The following is a 26,766-nucleotide window of genomic DNA, read 5'->3' on the forward strand; positions in this document are numbered from 1 at the left end:
CCTATGCTTCCCTCCTAGTCTGTACTGTATCTCTCTCTACACTGTATGCAGGTTGAGTCAGGTGCTCAGCCTGATCCATTTTTCAAATGCCCAGTGCCTAGCACAGCACCTAACATAGTAGGTATTCACTAGGTAATAGCTGGGGACACAAATGCATGTGCCAAGGTGAGGGTTGTCACCATCCACTGGGGGGGGGGGCAAAGAGTTTTCAAAGGCCTCTTAACTTCTTCCTAAGCTTTCTCTCCCATTTTGAAGCAGTGATTCTGTGGGCAGAAGGGTCAGGGTGCAGCAGGGATCTGAGAAGAGCCAGGGTAGGAGTCTAAGTTGAAGCCAGAGCTTCTTCTAAAGAGAGTGGCCTTGATTTTCCAGCCCACCACGGAATGAGGGCAGAGAGGCCCTGGTGCAGGAGCCCCATGGGAGCTGGGGTAGGTGCAACTAATTTTGCCACATCCCAGATAGCTCAAGCACGACGGCTGCTAGGGGGAAGGGGCGGGCCTGGCTCCCAGAGGGGAGCCCCCATTCCCATTTTTTGGAGGTTGGATTACAGAGTGCCACTTGTGGGAAGGCTCCCAGGGGTACCACGTGGTTGAGCCATCCTACCTGTAATCCAGGGAGTCCTCTGAGTACCATCTCTTCCCTAGGAAGCCAGTAAAACTCTCTCAAGTGCCCTTCCCAGAAGGCAGGGCCAGGGCACTGTGACTTCTCAGACTTCTTCCCATCTCAGGATATAAATGCTATGGATGTGTTTTTAAGTTAGGAGCATTTGGATGTTTTTGTTCTACTGCTTTCAACACAGTCCACAGATAAGCAGTGAAGAATGGTGGTGGAGATCAAATGTGCATCAGTGATATGTGATATGCATGTTTGGGCCCTTCCTTTCCACTTGGAAACTCAGGCTGGATATATCCTTCAGGAACAGTGTACTAATCAAATACCGAATGACAAAACTTGGTAATACTGCAATCCGTTATATAATCCTTTATGTTTTTCTTCTTATTTGCACTTCATTATTATTCCCTTGGACTTTTCTGAACACATTTGTCAAACAGACATAAACAAGGTGCCTTATGTACATGAATTGAACCTAAGAACTAAAACATAATGCTAATAAAAATAGAAATATCAAACGGAATGGAATAATATCACCCCAGTTCTGTTCTAAATGCTTTGCTCACAGTACCTGCTTAATTCTTGCAACAACTCTGTGAAGTGGTTAACGCTATGATTTTGCCAGATGAAGGAAGTGTTGCTTGAGAAGTTAAGTTGTGCCCTCACAACTGGTAAGTGGCAGAGATGGAGGGAACCCAGTCCCTGTGGCTTCACCTTGCACCTTCATCCTGTTCTCACCATTGTGAGTCAGCGCCACAGCTAAGGGCTGGAGACTGGTCCTGTCCATGAAGTGGACTTCAGTGGTGTGCCACAGGGGGCTTTAGCAGGCAAAGGCCATGTCCAAGCACCACCCAGAGCATCTTACACATGTGGTGGCTGCAGCTCAGGGAACCGACACTCCGCGGGGTAGGGCCATTGTGTTTACATCTGACTTTTTTTTTAGCAGAATTCTCTTTTTCCCTCAAATGATTAAAGAAACCTGACTTATAAAACAGATAAGGTTTATATGCTTAGAATGAATTGATTTTATAAGTTCAAATGTATAATATTTATTCACTGTAAACCAGATAGTAAGAAAAGTGAGGCTTTTTAGATCAACACAGTCTTTGTAATCAGCCTTTTTTTTTTTGGATAATATTTGCAGTCATAGATCAGTCGTGGTGTTTCATTTAGGTCTGCGTTTTATTAGGTTGCATAATATTGAAAAAAAAAAAAACAAACCCTGAGTCACACAGGTATTATTTGTACATACTAATTTCTGAATGTTCGTCTTATGATCTCAGTATGTGCTTTTTGAAAAATTATTTTTATTGTTTTTATTTTGTTTTTGAGAGAGAGAGAGACAGAGAGAGAGAGAGAGCCAGAGAGAGAGACAGAGAGCAGGTGGGGGAGGGGCAGAAAGGGAGGGAGACACAGATGCTAAAGCAGGCTCCAGGCTCTGATCTGTCAGCACAGAGCCTGACGCGATGTGGGGCTTGAACTCACAAATCATGAGATTGTGACCTGAGCTTAAGTGTGATGCTTAACTGACTGAGCCACCCAGGCGCCTCATATGATCTCAGTACACTCTTAAATGTCCAGAGGTTTGAAAGACAAGTGGCAAGATATTTTTTTCCAAAGTTGAATTACTCTCCATGACTAAGAACTGCCTGTGTTCCTTAATTAGTAAATGTATGAGCTGGAGGGAGCTGACGAGTGGTTTCTTAAGGTAGTTTAAAATCACAACTGTATGGTAGAAAACACTTTTCAAATTTATGTTGCAACATTATGGGATATTATTCAGCAATATCATTAAAAAACTCTCATATATCTTAGTACCTGTCTCTGCCATAGAGTAACTCAAGCAGTGACTCGATTCTGTTATTTATTCATTCATGCATTGGTTCATCTATCCATGCATTCACAAACTTTTTGTTGAGCACCTACTATACTCCAGGCAGTGGTCTAAGTGCTCTGGATATAGTGATAAACAGAGTAAAGTCCTTTCCTTCCTGGAGCTGATATTTGGAGGGTGGGTGGGAGAGCAGAGCTGTGGAAATAGCCAGTAAGTCCACACACAAGTAAGGACATTTGTCAGGGGGTGATCTGTGACTTAAATGAAAGGGTGGTAATGTTTAGGCTATGAAGAAAAGATGTTGCAGGGAGCAGAGTATAATGTGCAGTTGAAACATAAGTGATGAAACATGAAATGCAGAGAAGGTAAGAAGTGGTTCCTTATTTTATGTGCAGTTCCCCCAACCAATAGAATTTAAGTCTTACTCAATTTACGTTACCGGTAAAAAAAAATACAAAAACTTCGACACTTGCCATCATGTAATGACTTGGCTTTAGTTCTATTCATGTGCACAGTGTTCTAAATAAAAAGTATAAATACATCAGTGAGATAATGAGGAAATTTTATTTTGAGGTCCGGATGCACTAACCTGGCAGAGCAAGTTACCCGTATTTGATATAAAACACGCTGACTTTACATGTTGCTTTAACTTGTGTGGTTTTACAACAATGGTTAAGATACTTAAAAACACTGTTTTCCAGAGGGGCTGTACCAGTTTACATTCCCACCAACAGTGTAGGAGGGTGCCTGTTTCTCCACATCCTCGCCAGCATCTAGAGTTCTCTGATTTGCTCATTTTAGCCACTCTGACTGGCGTGAGGTGGTATCTCAGTGTGGTTTTGATTTGTATTTTCCTGATGAGGAGGGATGCTGAGCATCGTTTCATGTGTCTGTTGGCCATCTGGATGTCCTCTTTGGAGAAGTGTCTGTTCATGTCTTCTGCCCATTTCTTCACTGGGTTGTTTGTTTTTCGGGCGTGGAGTTTGGTGAGTTCCTTATAGATTCTGGATATTAACCCTTTATCTGATATGTCATTTGCAACTATCTTTTCCCATTCCGTTGGTTGCCTATTAATTTTCTGGGTTGTTTCCTTGGCTGTGCAGAAGCTTTTAATCTTGATGAGGTCCCAACAGTTTATTTTTGCTCTTGATTCCCTTGCTTTTGGGGATGTGTCAAGTAAGAAGTTGCTGCGGTGGAGGTCAAGGAGGTTGTTTCCTGCTTTCTCCTCTAGGGTGTTGATAGTTTCCTGTCTCACGTTCAGGTCCTTTATCCATTTTGAGTTGATTTTTGTGCATGGTGTGGAAAGAGCCTAAGTGTCCATCAACAGATGAATGGATCAAGAAGATGTGGTTTATCTATACCATGGAATACTACATGGCAATGAGAAAGAATGAAATCTGGCCCTGTGTAGCAACATGGATGGACCTTGAGGGTGTTATGCTGAGCGAAATAAGTCAGGCAGAGAAGGACAAATATCATATGTTTGCACGTATAGGAGGATTAGGAGGAACTTGACGGAGGAACAAGGGGGAGAAGAAGGGCGGAAATGGTGGGGGAAAGGGAGAGAGGCAAACCATGAGAGACTCTTGAATGCTGACAAAAACTGAGGACTGATGGATGTGGGTGGGAGGGGGGGGATGGGCATGGAGGAGGGCACTTTGGGGATGAGCACTGAGTGTTATGTAGAAACTAATTTGACAATAAACTATTTGTAAAAAAAAAAAAGATACTTAAAAACACAAAATTTGCATAAAATATTTGTAATGTCTTTAAGTCACCTGCTTGGGACTCTAAGTTCCTGGGGAATCGTTTGAAAACCACAAAGATGCTGGGGACAGGGTGGGCATTACACTTGAGAGGCTTGTCTTTGGCCTCACCAAATCTGGCTTGAAATTTGGCTCTGCCCTAATCAGTTATCTGGCCTTGGAGTTGTGTCTAGGCCTCATCCTCTTCACCTAAAAGGCAGAAAGACTCCATGTCCCACATTGGCCAGATGTCTGAAACATCAAGGACTTGCAAGATGTGTGAGAGTCCTTTTTCTTCCCCAAACAGACCAGCCTGAATCAGTTCTGGAGATACCAGTCAGCAAGAATTAGGGTTCCAGCCATAGGAATTAGTTTGTGCTGTGCCTCTACTCTAGTCTCTTGGGACAGAGGCCAGGGGCAAAGAGTAACTTGGAGGATGGGCAAGTGGTGGGGATAGAAACTTGGGTGCACAAAGCAAACCAGCAATATGCTAACCAGAAAGGGGCCCATTGTGGTCACTGGCCTTTAGCAATGAGTTAGAAGTGAGGAGATTGTAGGGGTGAGAAGAAAAGGACTTTGGAGATAAGGAATTGGACAGGTCTGCATGGACAAGGGAAGAAGGCTATCTTTGGGACTTCAGTGACCACCTTCCTCTAAAAATTGGTCTCCACGTGGAACCCCATGTCCAGATTATCTTGGTTGCTTGTGCTTGGAAGTAGGTCATGGCTGCCGCAGATGCTGGTAGTGGGAGCTAGAGTGGGTCCCAATGGGTTAACAGGGTAAACGTTGCACATCACCTCCCAGTTCCACATTCAGTGATGGCACATGGGTATCTTAAAATCGGATATTCTGCATGGGAACATTTACACCAGGGAGGTTGGCAAAGGCCAATCAGGGTTTTTGTCTCCAGAGAACAGGTTGTTAAGCACAGGATGCTCGTTTTAGAACTAGCCTCTGTTAAACCTTGGGATTAACATTACCTGTGAAGTTTTCAATTTATAAACTACCGAAACACGGATGCGTTTACCTCCAGACTTCACTCTAACCTGTTACAGTTGTCTGGTTGCTGCCGCCTCTAGGAGCCGGAGATAGTCCACAGGTTCAGAAGGGGAGAAGTCACTATGAAAAGCCAGAAGACACTCAGAGCAGAATGGTTCTGCCTGCATGCTGGCCCTCCTGGTCATTTTTGCTTCACTTAGCTAAGCAGCCTCAAATCCCAGTAGTGTAAATCCAGGCAGAAAGAGCCAATCAACCATTTACTTATCAGTGAGAATTTGTTCCCTGGGAGGCTGGGGGAAGAAATTAGATAAGTAATTTTAAAGTCAGCAGCATGGGGGCGGTAGGTGCTGGAGTGGAGGGTGGATCTGGTTGTGATTCCACCATCAGGGGGTGACCTTAGGGTCCCAGGAACCCAAGAGAAGGGATTCTGTGTTACCAGAGGGCTGAAGACAAACTATGCCTTCTTAAAGTTTTTCCAGGGCTGGCCCTGCTCTTAGAGAAGAGAGAGAATACTGTATTCATCTTCTTTCTCCTCTTTAGCTCCTGACTCTGGCCCACAGTTTAAGATTAGTAATATTAGGTCTCATGGCTAGAAATGTTTGGAGAAATATATTCTGCGCTACAAATCAGCATTCAGAGAATACAGAGTTGACAACTGTCTTTAGCTTTCTGTATTTAACCAGTGAAGATAGTTTTCTTAATTTTTAATGTTTAATTACTTTTGAAAGAGAGAGAGAGAAAGGCAGAGAGAGAGAGGGAGACAGACTCCTAACCACGGTCCAGGCTTTGAGCTGTCTGCACAGAGCCTGATGTGAGGCTCGAACTCAGAAACTATGAGATTATGACCTGAGCTGAAGTCAGACGCTTCACCAACTGAGCCATTCTGGCGGCCCATCAGTGGTGATAGTTTTGAAGTTTCATGTAGAACAAGATAGATTTACTCAATAACTCACAGGAGAATTTCAGAAATGTCCTAGTTTCTGCTTCCTCCTCTTGTAGCCAGGTGAACTGGAGAGTCCTCGGGCCCTGGGGCCCTGACGCAGCCAGACAGGAAGAAGTGGCTAAAGGTTCTTGGTCCTGTCACTGGAATGAATTTAAGGGCAGATTCGCAGCACAGTGGATGAGTGACACAAGAGGGAAAGTTTACTGAAGTGAGAAGTACATTCTTGAGATGGGAGACTGAGGGAGAGAGAGTGCACGCACCTGCACAAGAGCGTAAGCGCAGCACAGAGACCATCCTGGGGGTTGGGTTTCTATCTTTTATTGACAGTTAATTAGGGGGCAGAATATTTATTACTTGGGGTGGGAAGCAGGGTTTCCTGCCTTTTCTTCCTAATTTGGTCAGGGGTGCCCTGTTAAGGCATCTGCCATCTTGGTCCTGTCTGGTTTGATCAGGCTTCCTGTGCTTCCGGGACTGCCCTCTGACTTTCGTGAAGGTTGGCGGGCTGTGACTTCCTCTTGCTGACCTCCAGGTATTCTGTTGGAACCTAACTAACTCCCTACTTTAGCACTCTGGGTTGAAGCTTTTCATCTGTTAGTATCCTCTGTACTCTAAGCGTCCCTGTCAAATGGTTAATGATGTGAAAACAAGTGCCTAACTGTACTAGGGTCACTTGGCATTTAAAGAAACACTTTTAGAGAGAGCAAATCATCCCCATGTGGCTGGGCCCAGGCCATGTGGCATCCCAAAGAGATTTTGTGGAGAAGAACATATAGCCATTGTTTGTAGACGGATCCACAGAGGTTGTCCTGATGCTGTAAGGTAACATGTACCTGTGTGTTCTGGTTGTCTACAGCTGTGTGAGAAAACTACTGTAAAATTAGTGGCTTAAAACAATAACCTTTTTTATTATATCTTATTTGAGAAGTCTGATATTCAGGAAGGGTTTGGCTGAGTTATTCTTTCGCTCCCTGTGGCATGGACTCAGGTCACTCACTGCTTCTCTCAGCCTGTGGATTGTTATTCTGGAAAGTGTAAGGCAGCATATACTTCTGATATTTTGGTGGGATGGATGTGGCATTGTAACTTATAATAAGAAATATGTTTGGTCTTTGACTGTGTTGCTGGCAGAGAGCTCCTAAAGCCATTGGAATTTCCTAAGTGATAAGAACAATAAACTTCTTTTTAATGTTCATAAAGTGACTCTTAGAAAACTTCTAGGTAACCTAGGGCTAGGGGCTTGTCGCCAGGGGATCCAATTAAGTCATTAGAGGGTTGGAACTTTAAGTTGTACCCCAACCCAGGGCGGGGGGGACTGGAGGGTAAATCAATCACCGGTGGCCAATGATGTAATCAGTCGTGTGTAGGTAATAATACCTCCATAAAAATTCAAAAGGATGGGATTCAGAGAGCCTCCAGGTGAGTGAACACATACGAAGTGGCAAACTTAAAGAGCATGGAAACATTGCACAGGATGCGATAGTATAACTGTTCTTGAATTACATCCTTTTATAATAAACCCGTAATCTGGTAAGTAAAGTGTTTCTCTAAATTTTGTGAGCTGCTCTAGCAATTAATTGAACCCATCATGGGGATTATTGGAATTTCTCATCTATGACCTGTTGGTTAGAAGCCCAGGTGACAATATGGATTTGTGATGGTCATCTGTAGGGGGTTGCAGTCTTGTTAACCTGTGGGGTCTGATGCTATGTCCAGGTAGGTAGTCTGAGGATTGAGTTAAATTGTAGGACTTCTAGCTAGTATGGGAGAATTACCTAGTAGTATGGAAAAAATCCCACACATTGGAATTGGGCACAGAATCAGAATGGATGAGGTGCACCTGGGTGGCTCAATTGGTTAAGCGGTTGAGTCTGACTCCGATCATGATCTCTCAATTCATGGGTTCAAGCCCCTCATTGGGCTCTGTGCTGACAGCTTGGAGCCTGAAGCCTGCTTTAGATTCTGTCTCCCTCTCTCTCTGCCTCTCCTCTACTTGTGCTCTGTCTCTGTCTTTCTCTAAAAAAAAAAAAAGAATGGATGGAAATCTGGGCTCAGGTGGGACTATCTAAAGGAGCACCTACCTCTCTGTGGCCTTTTCCATATGGTAGTCTCAGGATAATTAGACTCCTTATATGGCAGATGGCTTCTCCCAGAGTACATGTCACATGAGAACCAGGTAGAAGCTTCAGAGTCTTTTCTGACTTTGTCACAGAACTCAGCAATATCATTCAATTCATTCGATGGGTAACAAGTGGGTCATCAGGACAGGGCAGATTCAGGGGAGAACATAGACTCCACCTCTTAATGGGAGAGCTTCCCCCACTGTGGGAAGAGTATGTGGCACAGGACATACTGTCGTGGCCATCCATGGGAAAGGACAATCCACTACCTTGCATATCCTAAAACTGGGCGTCTTTGCCTGTTGGCTCCCATATTACCCCATAAGTAGCCAAAAGTCTTAACTGACAGCACTTTCGGTCAAATTAATTAAATAATAGTGAGCTTTGTTCAGGGCCTGGACTGATTTCAACCTGATCTTCATCGTCCCCAGTACTCTGCATCATGAAATCCAAGTCCTGGTTTGCTCTACCCCCAGCATATTGTCAATCATCTTGAGAGTTGTCATAAACATCCTAAAATACTAACATTAATTAAGTGATAAATATTTACCATTTATGCCTATGAGAATTTCAACAATGTTACAGCTGTAATGAGACAAGCTATGACAGGGTATCAGTCTCAACTCTTAAAGAAGAAAATCTGAGAATCACAGATGTGTACCCTAAATGCCATGAATAGATAGAAGTCAGAGGAATAAATTTTTCAGGGGTTGAGGTGAGCGCATGGGTAAATTTCTCTAAACGTATCTAGTTATATTTCTTTAATTGATTTATTTTTCTTGTTTGCTCAGTGGTTCCTGTGCCAGCCGTTGCCATTCTCTTGTTTCCCACAAGCAGAGATTAGGCTGTTCACATGTGTGCTGATGAGCACGAGCCCCACCATCACTGGTTGACACCATGCTCCTGCATGCCCTGCTCCTGGGGTGGTTAATAAATCGTCCCTGATGATTTGATGACATAACCTTTAGATCTGAAATTGCAGCTGTACTCAGTTGTTAGGAAAAGCTCATGTTATCTTATGTTGCCTGGAGTTTTTTCAGGAAACATATATTGCTCCTTGGTTTTTGAAGTCTTTCTGATATATTTAAATAATTCCTTGAGCAAATGTTTTAGGAATCAATTGAATTGTTCCTATTGTCTTGACTAAACTTTATCTCTCTCAAAATTGGCAGAAAGGTGTTTGATAGCCTAAAGAATAGATTGTAAACTTAAAAAAAAAAAAAAGGGGGCGCCTGGGTGGCTTAGTCGGTTAAGCGTCCGACTTTCGCTTAGGTCATGATCTCATGGTTCGTGGGTTCGAGCCCCGCATTGGGCGCTGTGCTGACTGCCAGCTCAGAGCCTGGAGCCTGTTTCAGTCTGTGACTCCCTCTCTCTCTGACCCTCCCCTGCTCACACTCTCTCTCTCTCTCCCCCCCCCAGAAATAAATAAAACTTAAAAAAAAAAGAATAGATTGAACATTTAAATATTGGGTGCATTTAGATGATTGTATGTCTTTTTTTTGTAAATATAAATTACAAACTTCTTTCTAACGTCTGCCAAATGTAGTACTTCTCTAAAAATACTTGCAGATTTTTGTAATTTTTTTTCTTAACGTTTTATTTATTTCTGAGAGAGAGAGGGAGAGAGAGAGAGACAGACAGACAGACAGCGTGAGCAGGGGAGGGTCAGAGAGAGAGGGAGACACAGAATCCGAAACAGGCTCCAGGCTCTGAGCTGGCTGTCAGCACAGAGCCCGATGCACAGCTCGAACCCACGAAACACGAGATCATGATCTGAGCCGAAGTCGGATGCTTAACTGACTGAGCCACCCAGGTGCCCCAGATTTTGTAATTAAATTATTCCTTGTGGCCTAGAGTATAAATTTGATAATATTATTATATATCTTTGTTCTTAACTTCCCTTATGTCTACCCACCTTTTAAAAATGCCACTTGGGGGCGCCTGGGTGGCTCAGTCAGTTAAGCAACTGACTTTGGCTCAGGTCATGATCTCAAGGTTCATGAGTTCCAGTCCCGCATCGGGCTCTGAGCTCACAGCTAGCTCAGAGCCTGGAGCCTGTTTCAGATTCTGTGTCTCCCTTTCTCTCTGACCCTCCCCTGTTCATGCTCTCTCTCTCAGAAATAAAACATAAAAAACATTTTAAAAAAATGCCACTTGTTCAGAGCCTGGGTGAGTTTTTATAGGAACCATCCTCAGGATGCTACTTGCATGTCAATTTCCTGATTTGTTCTGTCAGTTTGGGAAGATGGGCTAGTAGAATGTTCTGCAGGCCCGTACAATTATGAAACTTTAATTAGCACTTTTCCACCAAGAGAACATTGTGAACTGAGTTATCGAGGGAGTGAGAAATTCAGGTCAAATGGGAAGGGGCAGAGGGTACTCATGCTCAAGGGCATACAATGGTCCTTAAATGGCCCTGAACCCTGCATCCAAGGGAAAACCTTTCAGTTTGCTCTGTCAGATGAAACTGAGGTTCTCTTAAATAGCAACACAATATACTGCTGTGAAGTTTATTTCCTAACTTGTGGATCCTGTGAATCTTTGGATGTACCCCCTTTTCTTGGTGAAGTATGAAAGGGGTTGCAGGGAGAGTTGGAAAGCTCAGTTTCATAATTTTTGGCACGTCTCAGTACAGTGTGTAGGGCTTGTTGCATGTGCTGGATTTTATACATAAAATACCCTTTGCCAGAAAATGTGGTGCATATATCCATTGGAATATTACTCCACAATCAAAAATAATGAAATCTTGCCATTTGCAACAACGTGGATGGAACTAGGGTATACTATGATAAGTGAAATAAATCAGTCAGAAAAAGACAATTACATGATTTCACTAATAAGTGAAATTTAAGAAGCAAAACACATGGCCATAGGGGAAAGGAAGGAAAAATAAGATAAAAACAGAGAGGGAGGCAAACCATAAAAGACTCTTAAATACAGAGAACAAACTGAAGGTAGTTAGAGGGAGGTGGGCAGATGGGCGAATTGGGTGATGGACATTACGGAGGGCACTGTTGGGATGAGCACTAGGTGTTAGATGTTAGTGATGAATCACTGGGTTCTACTCCTTTAAAAAAATTTTTTTTAATGTTTTTAATTATTTTTGAGAGAGAGACAGAGCATGAGTGGGGGAGGGGTAGACAAAGAGGGAGACACAGAATCTGAAGCAGGCTCCAGGTTCTGAGCTGGGAGCACAGAGCCGGATGTGGGGATCGAACTCACAAACTGTGTGATCAAACTGAGCTGAAGTCAGATGCTTAACCAACTGAGCCACCCAGGTGCCTCTACTGGGTTCTACTCCTAATACTATATGTTAACTAATTTTGAATTAAAGTAAATAAATTTAAATAAATAAAATTATTCTTTATCTGAAATTTTCCTTTGCTCTGATTTCATCATAAACTTTTTTCCTTGTGTGTGTGTACGTAAGTATTCTCAAAAATGCTTTGCATTAGTCAAGTTGTAGAGAAAGAAAGAAACCATGAACTCTGTGGATGTGTATGACTTTAATGCTGTTATATAGGGGAGACAAATGGGAGGGGTAACCTAGGAGGTATAGGGGAGTGGGTTAAGCTACAACTCAGAGAAGTTAATTCCCAGGTGGATGTAGACCTGTAGGACAATGAAATTTCAGGGCATATCAGGACTACTTAGTGCTTGTTGATACTATCTGTCGTTTCAAAGAAATCAGCTTTTGGTTTCACTGTTTTTCTGTTTTCTATTTTGTGTTTAATTTTTGCTTTAATCTTAATTATTTCTTTCTTCTGTCTGCTTTGGGTTTAACTGACTCCTCTTTTTTTAGTTTCTTAAGGCAGAAAGCTGGGTTATTGATTTGATATACTTTTTCCTTTTTTCCCCCTAACTTTATTCATTTATTTTGAGGGAGAGGAGAGGGGAGGGGAGAGAAGGAGAGAGAGGGAATCCCAAGCAGAGCAGTGCAGAGCTCAGTGTGGGGCTTGAACCCACAAACTGCAAGATCATGACCTGAGCTGAAGTTGGACACTTAACTGGGGCCACCCAGGTGCCCTTTTTTTCCTTTTTTTTAAAAATATTTTTTTAATAGTTTATTTTTGAGACAGAGAGAGACAGCATGAGTGGGGGAGGGGCAGAGAGAGAGGGAGACACAGAATCCGAAACAAGCTCTAGGCTCTGAGCTGCCAGCATAGAACCTGATGTGGGGCTTGAACCCACGAACCGTGAGATCATGACCTGAGCCAAGTCGGATGCTTAACCGACTGAGCCATCCAGGTGCCCCTTTTCCTTTTTAATATAGGCATTTGCAGCTACAACTTTCCTTCTGTGCACTGCTTTAGCTGCATATCCTGAGTTTTGATATGTTGTATTTTTGTTTTCACTTACATCAAGGTATTTTCTAATTTCTCTTCCCATTTCTGCTTTGATCCATTGGTTATTGAGGAGTGTGTTGTTTAATATCCTCATTTGTGAACTTCATAAATTTCCTCTGTGCTTATTTTCTAATTACATTCAGGTATGGTTGGCAATCCGACTTTGTATTATTCCAATCCTTTCAAATTGATTGAGGCTTGTTTTTTTGCCATCGTATGGTCGAATCTGGAGAATGTTCCATGTGCACTTGAAAAGAATGTCTATTCTACTGTTAGTGGGTAGAGGATTCTATAAAAGTCAGTTAGGTCTATTTCCTTGTTGATCTTCTGCCTACTTGCTCTACCATTACAAAAAGTGTGGCATTGAAATCTCCCACTACCATTATTGAATTATCTATTTGTTCCTTCAATTCTTTCAGTTTTTTCCCCTATAATTGGGGGTGTTGATAGGCGCTATTTGGTTCTTTTTAGATAGTGTTTTATTTTTCCTGCTTATTTCTCATTATCTATTATGGTTTTAATCATCTTAATCATACTCAGTATGTCATTCATGTCCTATATTTGCATCATCTGATGTTCTCAAACATCGAAACCTACTATTCGTTGTGTCTGCTGATCTCATGAAGCTAAGTAGTTTCCTCGTATATTTTGTAATTTTTCATTGTGAGCTCATGCATAGAGGACTTAATCTATAGGAAACTTATGCATCCTGGATTGAAGGAGTATTTCTCCAAACTGATTTTTCTTTTGTGTCTGTCAGATGCTCTAAGGATATTATAACCATATGAAGCCATAACGCAAGCCATTATTTTATGTATATTTATAATGTGAAGGGGTCCTGAAGAAAGCTTAAATTTGATCTCTAAAACTGTGTAAGCATAAGCCCATGAGTTGCTTTCTTCCCTCTGAGAGGCCAGATCAGGACAAAAAAATTTTCTTTCCCTTATCCTTATGCTGTTGGGTTGGTATTTTCTAGTTAACTCTTTTACAGAATGTGGAGCTTTTCTAAGAACTTGGCTTTTATACAGAAGTCTTAGTTCTGTTGCTCCCCATAAGCAGGATCAAGATCTCATTTCATTCCCTTCTGAGGTCATTAAAACCAAAATCCCTTAGTTACTGAGACCAAAAAACACCCTTAGGGCTGCTACAGGATCAGCTCAGGTCCTTATCTCTTTGGTTTTTAGTTTTCTCTTTGTTTTTGACATCTGGGAATTTCCTTTCCTAGGATCATGGCTATGCATATAATAGGATATTTGTAATATTTGTAAAGAGTTTTCAGGTTATCTAGTTCAGACTATTGCTGGAAATAAAAGTCAAATCACTTTCTTTTCATTTTTTGAAAATAAAATTGCTTCAGCAAAGAAATTAAATTCCATATGAGAAATAGAAAATCACCTAATCACTACGCTAATAGTGGCTGTGGGCAAGATCTACTGATGAATATCTACTGATGAATATCTACCTAGAGCTGGAGGGACCAACCAACACATCATTTGCTGACAAGGAGTAGAAACTGCACACTCTATTCACTCATTTGCCCCTCTAAAAAGCACTCATTGCAAAACCCAGGCCACCTATAAAGTGGCTCACTCTCACCTTTTCCTTCCTTGAGAGACAAGCAGAGTATTCTCTCTCACCAGCAACAAGAATTGATTCTGATTATAAACAAAGCCAAGGTTATTAAGGGCAGCATTCATATCTAGCTTCTGTCAAGAGCCAAAACTCTTCTCCTACCTGTGAGCAATACATCATTGATGACATTGGCAGATGTTCCCTTGGTGGACGCGGAGGTGGGCCTCATGGTCCAGGTAGTTCAGGTCCATGGAATATATTCCAGGGCTATTTCCCAGGAAGCTGTGTATGACCATTGCTGACAAGCATACAATTGGCTTATGTCTGAAGAGATACTGAGGAGCTGTCTGTTCCAGTAGCTATAGACCGTCTCCACCAAGTTTGAATGTGTAATAGTTGTGGTATTGATCCAATAGCTAATGAGAGACTTACTTTTAAATGTCCCCAAATTTTAGTGTTTTAGTAATTTCTTTTATGATTCTGTCCTTTCTTTGCTCTATATGTGTTATTATGTACTTAAATAGTTTTACCTCTCTTATGAAGTAAAACTAATTGTTTGCCAGGTGTCTTCACCACTGAACTGTACCAAGCATTTAGAGACTTGCTACCAATTCTTCACAAACTCTTCCAAAAAATGGAAAAGGAGGGAACCCTATCCCCCATAATATTTTGAGTGCTTGATACTCAAAGCAGACAAAGATATCACAAAAAAACCGCAGATCAATATTTCTTATAAATATGGCTACAAAAGTCTTCAATAAAATACTTGCAAACTGAATCTAGTAATATAGAAAAGAATCATACACCATGACGAAATGGGATTTATCCTACAGATGCAAGACTAGCTCAGCATCTGAAAATCAATTAATAGAATACATTGTATCAATATAATTTTTTAAATGACATGATCTTTCATTAGGAGCAAAAAAAGCATTTGGCAAAATCCAATGCTGTTTCATGATAAAAACACTCAACAAACTAGGAATAAAAGGGGATTTCCTTAAACTGATAAAGGGCATCTCTGAAAAGTCCACAGCTAACATCATATTTAATGGTGAAAGACTGGATGCTTTCTACAACCAGAAACAGGACAAGGATGCACACTCTTACCACTTCTATTCAACACTGTATTGGACATTCTAGCCAGGGTAATTAGGTAAGAAAAATAGATAAAAAGGAATCACTTTAGAAAGGAAGAAGTGAAACTACCTCTATTCACAACTATAGGAAATCTTAAGGAATCCATTAAAAAACTATTAAAATTAACATACAAGTTCAGCATGGTTGGAGGATACAAGATTAATGTACAAAAATCAATTATATTTGTATACACTTACAATTAACAATCCAAAAATGAAACTAAGAGAACAATTTCATTCAACTAGCATCAGAAAGAGTAAGTTATCTAGAAATAAATTTAACAGAAAAACTGTGCAAACATATACCCTGAAAACTTAAAAGCCAACAGCCTTTAGCCTTCTTAAAGAAGATCTAAATAAATGGGAAAATATCTCCTATTCATGGATCAGAAGACTTAACATTTTTGAGATGGCAACACTCCCAGCTTGCTCTGCAGATTCAACACAATCCCTATCAGAACCCCAGCTGACTTCTTTGTAAAACTTGACAAGCTGATTCTAAAATTCATAAAATTGAATGTGCCTCAGAATAATCAAAACAGGGGTGCTTGGGTAGCTTTGTTGGTTGAACTCTGACTTCAGCTGAGGTCATGATCTTGCATCTTGTGAGTTCGAGCCCTGCATCAGGCTCGCTGCTGTCAGTGCAGAGCCTGCTTCGGATTTTCTGTCCCCTTCTGTCTTTGCTCCTCCCCCACATGTGCGCACACGTGCACACTCTTTCTCAAAAATAAATAGACATTAAAAAAAATCATTAAAAACAATTCTGAAGTAGTAGGACTCTCATTTCCTAATTTTATTTATTTGTTTGTTTATTTTTAATGTTTTATTTATTTCTGAGAGAGAGAGAGAGAGATAGCATGAGCAGGAAGGGTCAGAGAGAGAGGGAGACACAGAATCTGAGACAAGCTCCAGGCTCTCAGCTAGCTGTCAGCACAGAGCCTGATGTGGGGCTTGAACCCACGAACTGTGAAATCATGACCTGAGCCGAAGTCGGACACTTAACTGACTGAGCCACCCAGGTGCCCCATCATTTCCTAATTTTAAAACCTGCTACAAAGCAGTTGTAATCAAACAGTACAATACCAGCATGAGCACAGACATATCTATCAAAGGCATAGAACTGAGAAGCCAGAAATAAGCCCATACATTTATGGACAATTGATCCTGAGAAAGGTGTCAACACCATTCACTAGGGAAAGAATAGTTCTTTCAACAAATGGCACTGGGATAACTGGATATCCACATGTAAATGAATGAAGTTTGGTCCTTCACACCATATACAAAGACTAACCCAAAATGGATCAAAGACCTACGTGTAAGAGCTAAAGCTGTAAAATTCTTAGAAGAAAATATAGAGGTAATCTTCATGACCTAGGGTTTGACAAATGATCCTTAGATATAACACCAAAATCATGAGAAATAAAAAAATAATTGTATATCAACAAAATTATAAACTTTTTTGCTTCACAGAGCACCGTCAAAAAAGTGAAAAGACAACTGACAATATGGGAGAAAATATTTAAGAATTATTTATCTTATATGGGACTTTCATCTGGAATATATAAAGAATTCCTAGAATCCTTACAGCTCAACAACTAAAAAAGAGTGCAGTTCAAACCTGGGCAAAAGACTTGAATAGATATTTCTCCAAAGAAGATAGACAAATGGCCAATAGGCACATGAAAAAATGCTTGATGTCATTAGTCATCAGGGAAGTGAAGAGGTACCACTTCATACCCACTAGGATGGCTAGAATAAAAATTGAGATAACAACAGCTAGTGATAAGGATGTGGAGAACCTGAAATCCTCATATACAGTGGGTGAAAGATGGTGCAGCCACTTTGAGAAGTGGTTTGACAGTTTCTCAAATGATTAAACGTAAACTAAGCACATATCTCAGCAGTTACACCCCCGGCTCTATACCCAGGATAAGTGAAAGCCTATGTTCACATAAAAAAACTTGTACACTAATGTTTATAGCAATATTATTTATAGCCAAAAATGGAAGCAACCCAAATGTACATTAATGAGTGAATGGATAAATGAAATGTATATTCACACAATGGAATATTATTTGTCCATGAAAAGGAATAGAAATACTAATCCATGCTGCAAATTGAATAAACCTTGAAAACATAGTAAGCCTAAGGAGCTAATCACAGAAGTCCACATATTATACGATACCATTCACATAAAAGCTCAGAATGGTGAAATATAGACAGGAAGTAGATTTGGTTTGCTTAGACTAGAGGGAGAGTTAGAGAGCTGGCGGTTACAGCTGAAGGGCTTCTTTTAGAGATGATGAAAATATTAGAAAATTGTGGCAATGGTTGTCCTTACCTGTGAATATACTAAAATCCACTGAATTGTAAACTTTATGTAGGTGATTTATATATGCGAATTGTATTTCAATAAAGCTGTTTTAAGTTAACTTGTAGGGGCGTCTGGGTTTCTCCATTGGTTGGGCATCCAACTTCAGCTCAGGTCATGATCTCACAGTTCATGAGTTTGAGCCCTATGTCAAGCTCTGTGCTGACAGCTCAGAGCCTGGAGTCTGGTTTGGACTCTGTCTCCCTCTCTCTCTGCCCCTCCCCCACTCATGCTCTGTTTCTCTCTGTCTCAATAATAAATAAACATTAAAAAATTTTTAAAAATAACCTGTAAAAATATAGTGGTCCTCATTATATCTTAAAATTCTTTTAAAAAACTTAATTCTGTCTGATAGTAATATGTGTATAGTAGTGCTCTGTTGGCTTGAATTTTCCCAATTACCTTTTTTCATGTTTGATTTTCAACCTCTCTGTTGTTCTTACAGCTTATGTGTGTGTGTTTTCAAAATGTGCTTAGCTATTTTGTAAATCCAGTCTGGAAATTTTTTAAATTTAACTGGAAAAGTTTGTTATTATTGATTGCAGTGTGTGTCTGTAAATATTTTTTACCATTTAGAACTATTTGCCCTAGCTTTTCTGTTTCTCCCTACCTCCTTTTTGTGCACTCTTAGATTTATTTGTCCCCCACCTCTATTCTGTTTTCTTCTTTTCCTAATCTGATATTATACACTTGAATTCTCTTCTTTTAGTAGTAACTTAGACATTTCAGCACACACGTTTATATTAACAAAATTTAAACTAAACTATCAATTGTGTCCTTATCTGTGTCTTAAACAATATGAAGAGGTTCAGATACTTTAACTTAATGATCATCCCCACGTATGTATATCCATTGTTGTTCAACATTTTAGGTTTTTTAAAATTCCACACTTTAGACGTTATTCTTATTTATTTATTAGAGAGAGAGAGAGAGAGAGAACGAGCATGCGCACAAGCAAAGTAGGGGTGAAGGGAGAGGGAGAGAGAGTCTCAAGCCAGCTCCATGCTTGAGCCCCTCACAAGGTTGGATCTAATAACTGAGATCAGGACGTGAGCCAAAATCAAAAGTGGGGCACTTAACTGACTGAGCCACCCAGGTCCTCCTTATTCTTATTTTTAAAACAGTATTTTGTTACAGCTAACTCCGTGTTTACCATTTTTTTGTTCACCTATTTCTTGTCATCTTAGACTTTCAGAGATCATTTTCTTCCTTTTTGAAGTGTGTCCTTCTTTCTAGTGAGTATCAGTTTCTAGTAAATGTTTTTTTATTACCATTTGTCTCAAATGACATTATTATTTTATGTGTGAAAGATGATTCAGCTGAGTGTAATTATCCTCAGTTGACCAATGCCAACTCCCAGCACTTTGAAAGTATCATTTGACAGTCTTTTGGCTTTTTAAATTTTTTTCCATTAAGAAATCAGCAGGTAATCTATCCTTTCTGTCTGGCTGATTTTAACATCTTCTCTTTGTCTTTGTTCCACAATTATACCAATTTTTTTCTGGATGTCTTCTGTTCATCCTGTTTGGAATTGTTGGACATCCTGAGTCTGAGATTGATGCTTCTTATCGACTTAGGGAAAGTCTCAGCTGTTGTTTGAATAATGATTTTCCTTTATTATCTTTATAAGCTCTATCATAAATAATAATTAGGTGCCTGTTGGAATTCTTCACTTTATATCCCATATCCCTTAACCTCTTGGTCATATTTTTAGTACATTTATGCAATATTCGGGAACTATCTCTTGTGTATCACCTTGTTCACGCCGATCTCTTCAGCTGCACCCAATTTCTACTTAGCACCTATGTAGCTCGAGTTTCACTTATATTTTGTTATTTCTGGAGTTTTACTTGGTATTATTTCCACCCAGACATTTTGGTGGTCTTTGGCTCACTCATCACACTTTCACTATCTTATTTTTTTCTTAAAATATTTAAAAAGTATGAATTTCTTTTCTGTCTGGTAATCCTAACATCTGCTGTCTTTGCAGGTATTATTATGCAGTTTGAGGTTTTTTTTTCCTGCTGATTTTTGCTCATGGGAGCATTCCTCTTGTGCTTTACATGTTTTTATTGTAAATATACATTCCTTGCCATACATTTAAAATTTTTTCCTATACATACATGTATAGTATCCCACATGTTTTTACATTTTATATCAGAAGGGTTTCTCTAGATATTTAGTCTTAAATATCACCAGAAACAGAAGACCAATCATCCTTTTATCTTAAGTTTTCTACATTATTTTGTTTCAAATATGTTTCTTATTAAATAGTAATTATTTGCATTTAGTTTACTAAGCAAATTTGAGCTACCTGAGTAGATGAGCTTATACACTATACAGTTAGTGTGTAACTAATATATTTTGTTCTGCTTCTCTTATTTTAACTGCTACTATTTTTATGTTTTCTTATTTTTCTTTGATTGCTTTTTACAATATGGTTTTGGCCTGCCATGTTCTTTCGGGGAGTGCATTTTGTTTCACACTTATTTTTATTCTACTGATGTTTAATGAAAAAAATCCTATGTCTCTAAATACATTTCCTCTCTTCCTATATAAGGAAAGAGATGTGTTATATTTACCTATATGTTTTCTTTGAAGAGCGCTTTCCAATAAGTCACCTGCATCTCAGACCTACAATATCAGGGCTATCTCTAGGCTGTGTAGAGTCCTGGGCGAATATTGTCTATATAAAAATTTAATTAAAACTTATATTGCAAATCCATGTGGCCATGTGAGGGATGGTGAACTGTCAGTGAAGATTTAGAACAATGGATAGAGGAGGGACTTAAGTTTTGTGTCTTACCATTCAGCCAGTGCATGTGAATACTCTCTGTAGTGACCAAGCACCATTTCTTCTTGAGCATATCCAGGACTCCTCTTGTCCTGTTCTTTATTAGTGCTCTATTTACTGTCGCATATAGACTATAGACTGCCTGACTAATTTCCTGTGTGTCAAGAGAAAAATCTAGTGACTATGTTATTATACACAAAGTCATGTCTCTTCCAAACCTGTTTGTAGTAAAACAGTGTAGATCTTCTTGACTCTGAAGTTCCCTAATGCCTTTGTCTAGTGCTGGTTATATTGTTATTCATGATGCTGCATTATCCAGAGCTGCCTGTCCATATTGGTTTCCAAGGACTCTCAGATGCTGTTACTATGCTTTGTTTTAGTTGCCTACAAACACAAGTCTTCTTCAGAGTGTGAAGGAAATTGTGAATAATTCGTTTTCTGGTCATGTTAAATTTGCTTCTTGAAATTTTGTAGCATAAATGTAGAATGACACATCTTCCATCCACGTCTTCCCTTGAACTCTTTAGCTGTGATCATTACATTCCCAGAATGTGATCTCTTCCGATGTTGACAGCACCCTTGCAGCAAGCAGACCGGAGAGTGGCGGGACCTGTAGGCAAAGCAAGAGGAATGGTCCCATTCCCACAAAGCACGTCTGTTTCTCAACCGGCGCTGCTTAAGACTGACCCAGAAGAGCATGACGCCACCAATTCTATTAGACAAGAGAGGACACAGGAAGGGCTCTTTGGCATTCTAGAACAGTGATCCCAAAAGCTCTTGGAAGAGCTTGGCCTGGCCGCCCCCAGAGGATGGTCTGACACATAGTGCAGAACCTGCTGGAGGGGCAGCATGACCACCCTGGTGGAGGGCACGCAAGGTAAAGGACGCCTGTGTCCACCCCAGAGCCCTCTGATGTTATAGGTTGGCAGCAGCATGCGGTTGGACTCTGGACGGGTGACCACCAGTGCGTGGTCCCCTATATATAGCCTAAGCCCAAGGGTTAGTAGTAGCCCAGAAACCTGAACTTATCGTATATCCATCATGAGTGACAGTCATCCCGAAATCAGTGTGTCAGCACTATTCACTGACTGGTGGAGTAATCTGCTCATCAGGCCACTTCTTTAGAACTAGGGCCTGGCCCTAAGGTCCCAGGACAACTCCACAGGCATAAATGCTAGGGCGACCTTGCATAGATATTCCAGAAGATTCTCTTTGGGCAAGCTCTGAATCCACTTTCAGTGATTCAGAAGAGTAGGGTTTCCCCCTCTAACTGGTCCTTGGCTCCCTCTCACTGTTAAACTAGTTCCATGAGCTTGGAGGTTTGAGGATGGGACATTCTGCTGGGGGACCTTACCTAACTTGGCTTTGCAGGGAGGTTTTTCCTTTCTTTGTGTGGAACAGAAATTGGTGTATGATTCCTCCATCTGGATAATTAAAATGATAAAATATCCTCAGAAGTCTTACCTACTTTTGCATAGGTTTGTTGTTGTTTTTCCTCTTTCTTTTGACTATTGCAGTGGGAATTTCCAGAAAAAGGAATTAAAGTTATAGTCATAAATGGTAATTAATTTTGCTATTTCTTATTTTATTGACGAGACTATTTTATCCATGCTTCTGTCTCCCATTTTTGAAGCATTTTGTAGTGTTTGCCATTTGGCATTGGCCACCAGACTGATCTTCAAACTTAAGTAGAAAGTCTGCAGAGTTGGATACTGTATCTAGCCAAATATGGGTGCCTTCTTAAAGTAGACGTCTCCAGCCTGGCACTTGATCTGTGAATATAAGAGTTTTAGGGTAAATTCCTATGGTGGTCACCACAGTGGAACCTTCTTCATCACCCAGAACTCCAAGATGGTCTGGATTCTCATGCCCCAAATTGCTGGGGAGGGAGATTGAGATCTTTCTTTGAATATACTTTGTTTAAACATGCTTCTTTTCCTCATACAATTCAGGGACATCTTTGATAGCCCTCCAACCTCTGATACCCTCTGAGGTCAGATAATCCCCACGAGGTAAACTTGTTCATTAAATTAGCAGGACTGGCCATAGGAAAACTGCTTAGGGCTCAGCCTGACGCATAGGAGAGCCCTGTGTAATCTGCTCCCAGACCTCCTTCTGCCTCGAGGGACTGAATATTCTCCGGGGAAGGGTCTGGCTTTGCTTTCTGGGCCTGCATTAGGAGGCATAGTCAGTCTAATCAGTTCCTCTCTTCTCTCAGCCCTGCTTGGACCTTCAGGCCACCAGCTACCTACAGAGCATCACAGCAAAGGGCTCTATTATGCCTTTGAGCCACTGTCACTGTTCCTGCCTTGTGGCTGTGCCGGACTCTCACATTCTGGCATCCTTTCCACTTGCTCTTTCAAGTTTTCTGACATTTAAAAAAATTGCCCTCCTGTCTTAACATTAATATGCTTTATTAGCATCTTGATTAAAAATTGAATGAAACCCGCATGGGTTCATCCACTGCACCTAACACTGGGACCAGGCAGGATAAAGGGATGCTCTAAGGCTGTCCTAGCTGTGAGGCAAGGATGGATCACCTGGAGATGCAGGCAGGACATGGGCACCCAGCAGCCAAATCAGGTCATGTGATTCCAGACTATGCAGCTCTTGGAGTCCTTCTCTAATGTGCATGCATTGACACCCCCCCCCCCACTGAAAGTTACAATTGCTAGCACTGGCCCGGATGCACATCCCCCCCCCCCCCCCCGCAAGGAGCCACTCCAATACCTCCCCTCTCTGTGGGTGAGTTTATTTAGTAGGGCACCTCCAGGATGTCAAGTCTATTTGTTCTCTGTGGAATGCACCTTAGGGATTAAAGAATGAGTTTAGGAAAGGCCTAGTTCATTCACGCTAAGGCCTTTTGCTACTGATAACCACATATAAGCAATTTGAGTGTTTCCGTTCTCTTGCTTTGTGTTTTTTTCTTGGAGATAAGGGAGGTGAACTTAGAAGATACCGTAACTCTTTCCACCTATCTTCTTCTCACTAGTCTCTTCCTGCACTTTGTATGTGTGGTCATCTTGAATAGTTCCCAGCATTTGGGAATTTCTGAAAGATGATGTCATTCCTGCCCTAAGTTTGAAAAACATGGTCTTTAAGTTTTCTATACTTTCAAATATAACAAATGTTTATTGTAGAGAGTTAGAAAATATTAAAAAAAAACTAAGAGAAATCACCTGAACCCCACTATTCAAAGATAATTATTGTGAATGTTTTAATATTGTTCCCTTCTAGTTGCTTTTCTATGTTTATATTTATTTTTTTACCTGTGTAATATTACTTGACAGCCTACTTTGTATCCTGTGGTTTTCACTTAATAGTACGCCCTGGGTATTTTACCATGTCATTAATATTTCTCTATAACTCCATTTTTTATTTTATTTTATTTTATTTTATTTTATTTTTTTATTTCTAGGAGAGAGAGAGAGACAGACAGCATGAGCAGGGGAGGGTCAGAGAGAGAGGGAGATACAGACTCTGAAATAGGCTCCAGGCTCTGAGCTGGCAGTCAGCACAGAGCCCGACGCGGGGCTCGAACCCACGAACCGCGAGATCATGACCTAAGCGAAAGTCAGACGCTTAACCGACTAAGCCACTCAGGTGCCCCTATAACTCCATTTTTTAAAAGATTATATTTTTAAGTAATCTCTAAACCGAACGTGGGGCTGGAACTCAGAATCCTAAGATCAAGAGTCACACACTCTACTAACTTGAGCCAGCGAGGCACCTCTATACCACATTTTTAATGGCTGCATCATATTCCACTTTATAGAGGTACTGTCAGTTGATTTTCTAATTTCTAGCTGCTGAGTATCCAGGTCTTCTTCTTCCTACTTCTCTTTCCCCTTCTTTGGTTTTAGTAGATGATAATAAATGTCAAGAAGCAAAGCACACAGCTGTGCAAAGAAGTAGAGAGTGCCCAAAGTGTGACTCTAGTTGGAGTGGCCAGGGATGGTGGAAGCTTCTGAGCAGAGGGCAGGAGGGAAGAGGAGTTGGCTGTGGGGCCAGCTCGAGAAGTGTTTCAGGCAGAGGAAACAGCAAGTGCAACAGTCCAGTGGTGGAAGAGTGCTGGATATGCGGAAGGGGGCAAGGAGCCCAGTGTGGCTGAAGCAGAGTGAAGATAACAAAGGGGATGCCAGGTGGTGGTATGTGGAAGGCTGCTTTCACCTGCCCAGCCGAGTCCGCTGTCATGTTTTCAGGATTTTCTTTCACAAACTGTTGTTAAATATAACCATTATTAAAAATAAAATCATGGGGCACCTGGATGGCTCAGTCGGTTAAGCATCGGACTTCGGCTCAGGTCATGATCTCACAGTTCGTGGGTTCGAGCCCCACGTTGGGCTCTGTGCTGACAGCTAGCTCAGAGCCTGGAGCCTGTTTCAGATTCTGTATCTCCCTCTCTCTCTGACCCTCCCCTGCTCACGCGGTCTCTCTCTCTCTCTCAGAAATAAATAAAAAAAAAATCATGTACACTTATAACTCTAAGTACATTGTATTAAAAAGGAAGGAACTGGAGCACCTGGGTGGCTCAGTCAGTTAAGTGTCTGACTTTGGCTCATGTCATGATCTCTTGGTCCAGGAGTTCGAGCCCGGCGTAGGGCAGGCTCTGTGCTGACAGCTCAGAACCTGGATCTGACTTCAAATTCTATGTCTCACTCTCTCTTTCTGCGCTTCCCCTCTTGTGTGCGCATGCATGTGCGCTTTCTCTCTCAAAAATAAACATTTAAAAAAAACTTTAAAAAGGAAGGAGGGGCGCCTGGGTGGCGTAGTCGGTTAAGCGTCCGACTTTCGCTTGGGTCATGATCTCGCGGTTCGTGGGTTCGAGCCCCGCGTCGGGCTCTGTGCTGACTGCCAGCTCGGAGCCTGGAGCCTGTTTCAGTCTGTGACTCCCCCTCTCTCTCTGACCCTCCCCTGCTCACGCTGTCTCTCTCTCTCTCTCCTAGAAATAAATAAAAAATATTTAAAAAAAAAATAAAAATAAAAAGGAAGGAGCAAGTACTCAAATTTCATCACTTTATAATTGCTTTTCTACATTTGACCATCTCTGCTCTTGAGGTTAATTGTGTCTATTGCACTGTGCAGTATGTTACTGCACATCTCTTCACAACTCTGTGCTCACTGACATCATGCTGGTAGCTTGAAGTCAGCCATGGTGAGAATATTTACACCATGGAAATCAGCAAATTGTACAAAGCGGCAGGGCTTCCCTTATTGTCTTGTTGATGTCTAGACTTAACAGTGATAGAGAAAATGTTAATGATGCAGATTAGTGTGTCCTATCTGCAGCTGCTGTGTTGTGAATAACACACAAAAAATTGGGAAATATTCCTCCAGTATTTAAAAATTATTATCAGCAAAATAGTTGTTTTCATCACTGACGAGCAAGTGATGTTCCACCTTACATTTTTATTCTTTCCCTTTCCTCTTACTCTTTAGTGTAAAGGTACATGTTAGCCAACGTTTTTTAGAACATACTCATTCATCAACTGCAACCATAGGTTTGCTTGGGTAACAGGAGTTTGGTAAGAAAACAATGGAAGGATTCTGTGAGAATCAATTTGGTATGTGGAATTTACAAAGGTGAACACTGTATAGTTTGTTACTATTTGCAAATTGTGTGCTATACATCCTTGTTATTGATAAAATTTATAATAAACCTATGAATGTATACATATACTTTTTTTTTGAGAGCTGGTTATTGGACATTTGCCAGTACACCACCAGAGCTAGGGGCAGAATACATGGACCTTTGGAGACCAAAGTAAGGATATTTATTCTAAGTGATTGGAAGCTGTTGGAGGGTTCTGAGCAGAGGAATGGTGCGACCAATTACTGGGTTTCCAAGAATCATTCTGGCTGCCATTTTGAAAATTGACTGAAGGAGGTCAGAGGGGATACAGGGAGACAAGTGTGGAGGCTCATGTGGTGATCCATAGGAGAGATGACAGGGCTTGGATTGGGGTGGTGGTGACAGAGGGGTCATGAGAGGTGGTTGTGTTCAAGATGCATTTTGCAGGTATGTCCATGGGATTTTCTAACAGGTTAGATAATAGGGTTTGAGCTAAAGAGGGGCATCAAAAATTTCTATACGATGGAATACTACATGGCAATGAGAAAGAATGACATCTGGCCATGTGTAGCAACATGGATGGACCTTGAGGGTGTTACGCTGAGAGAAATAAGTCAGGCAGAGAAGGACAGATACCATATGTTTGCACATATAGGAAGATTAGGAGGAACTTAACGGAGGACCATGGAGGAGAAGAAGGGGGGAAGTAGTGGGGGAGAGGGAGA

The sequence above is a fragment of the Hyaena hyaena genome, unplaced genomic scaffold (assembly GCF_003009895.1).
Source record: "Hyaena hyaena isolate Hyena2069 unplaced genomic scaffold, ASM300989v1 scaffold_575, whole genome shotgun sequence".
Classification (NCBI taxonomy): domain Eukaryota; kingdom Metazoa; phylum Chordata; class Mammalia; order Carnivora; family Hyaenidae; genus Hyaena; species Hyaena hyaena.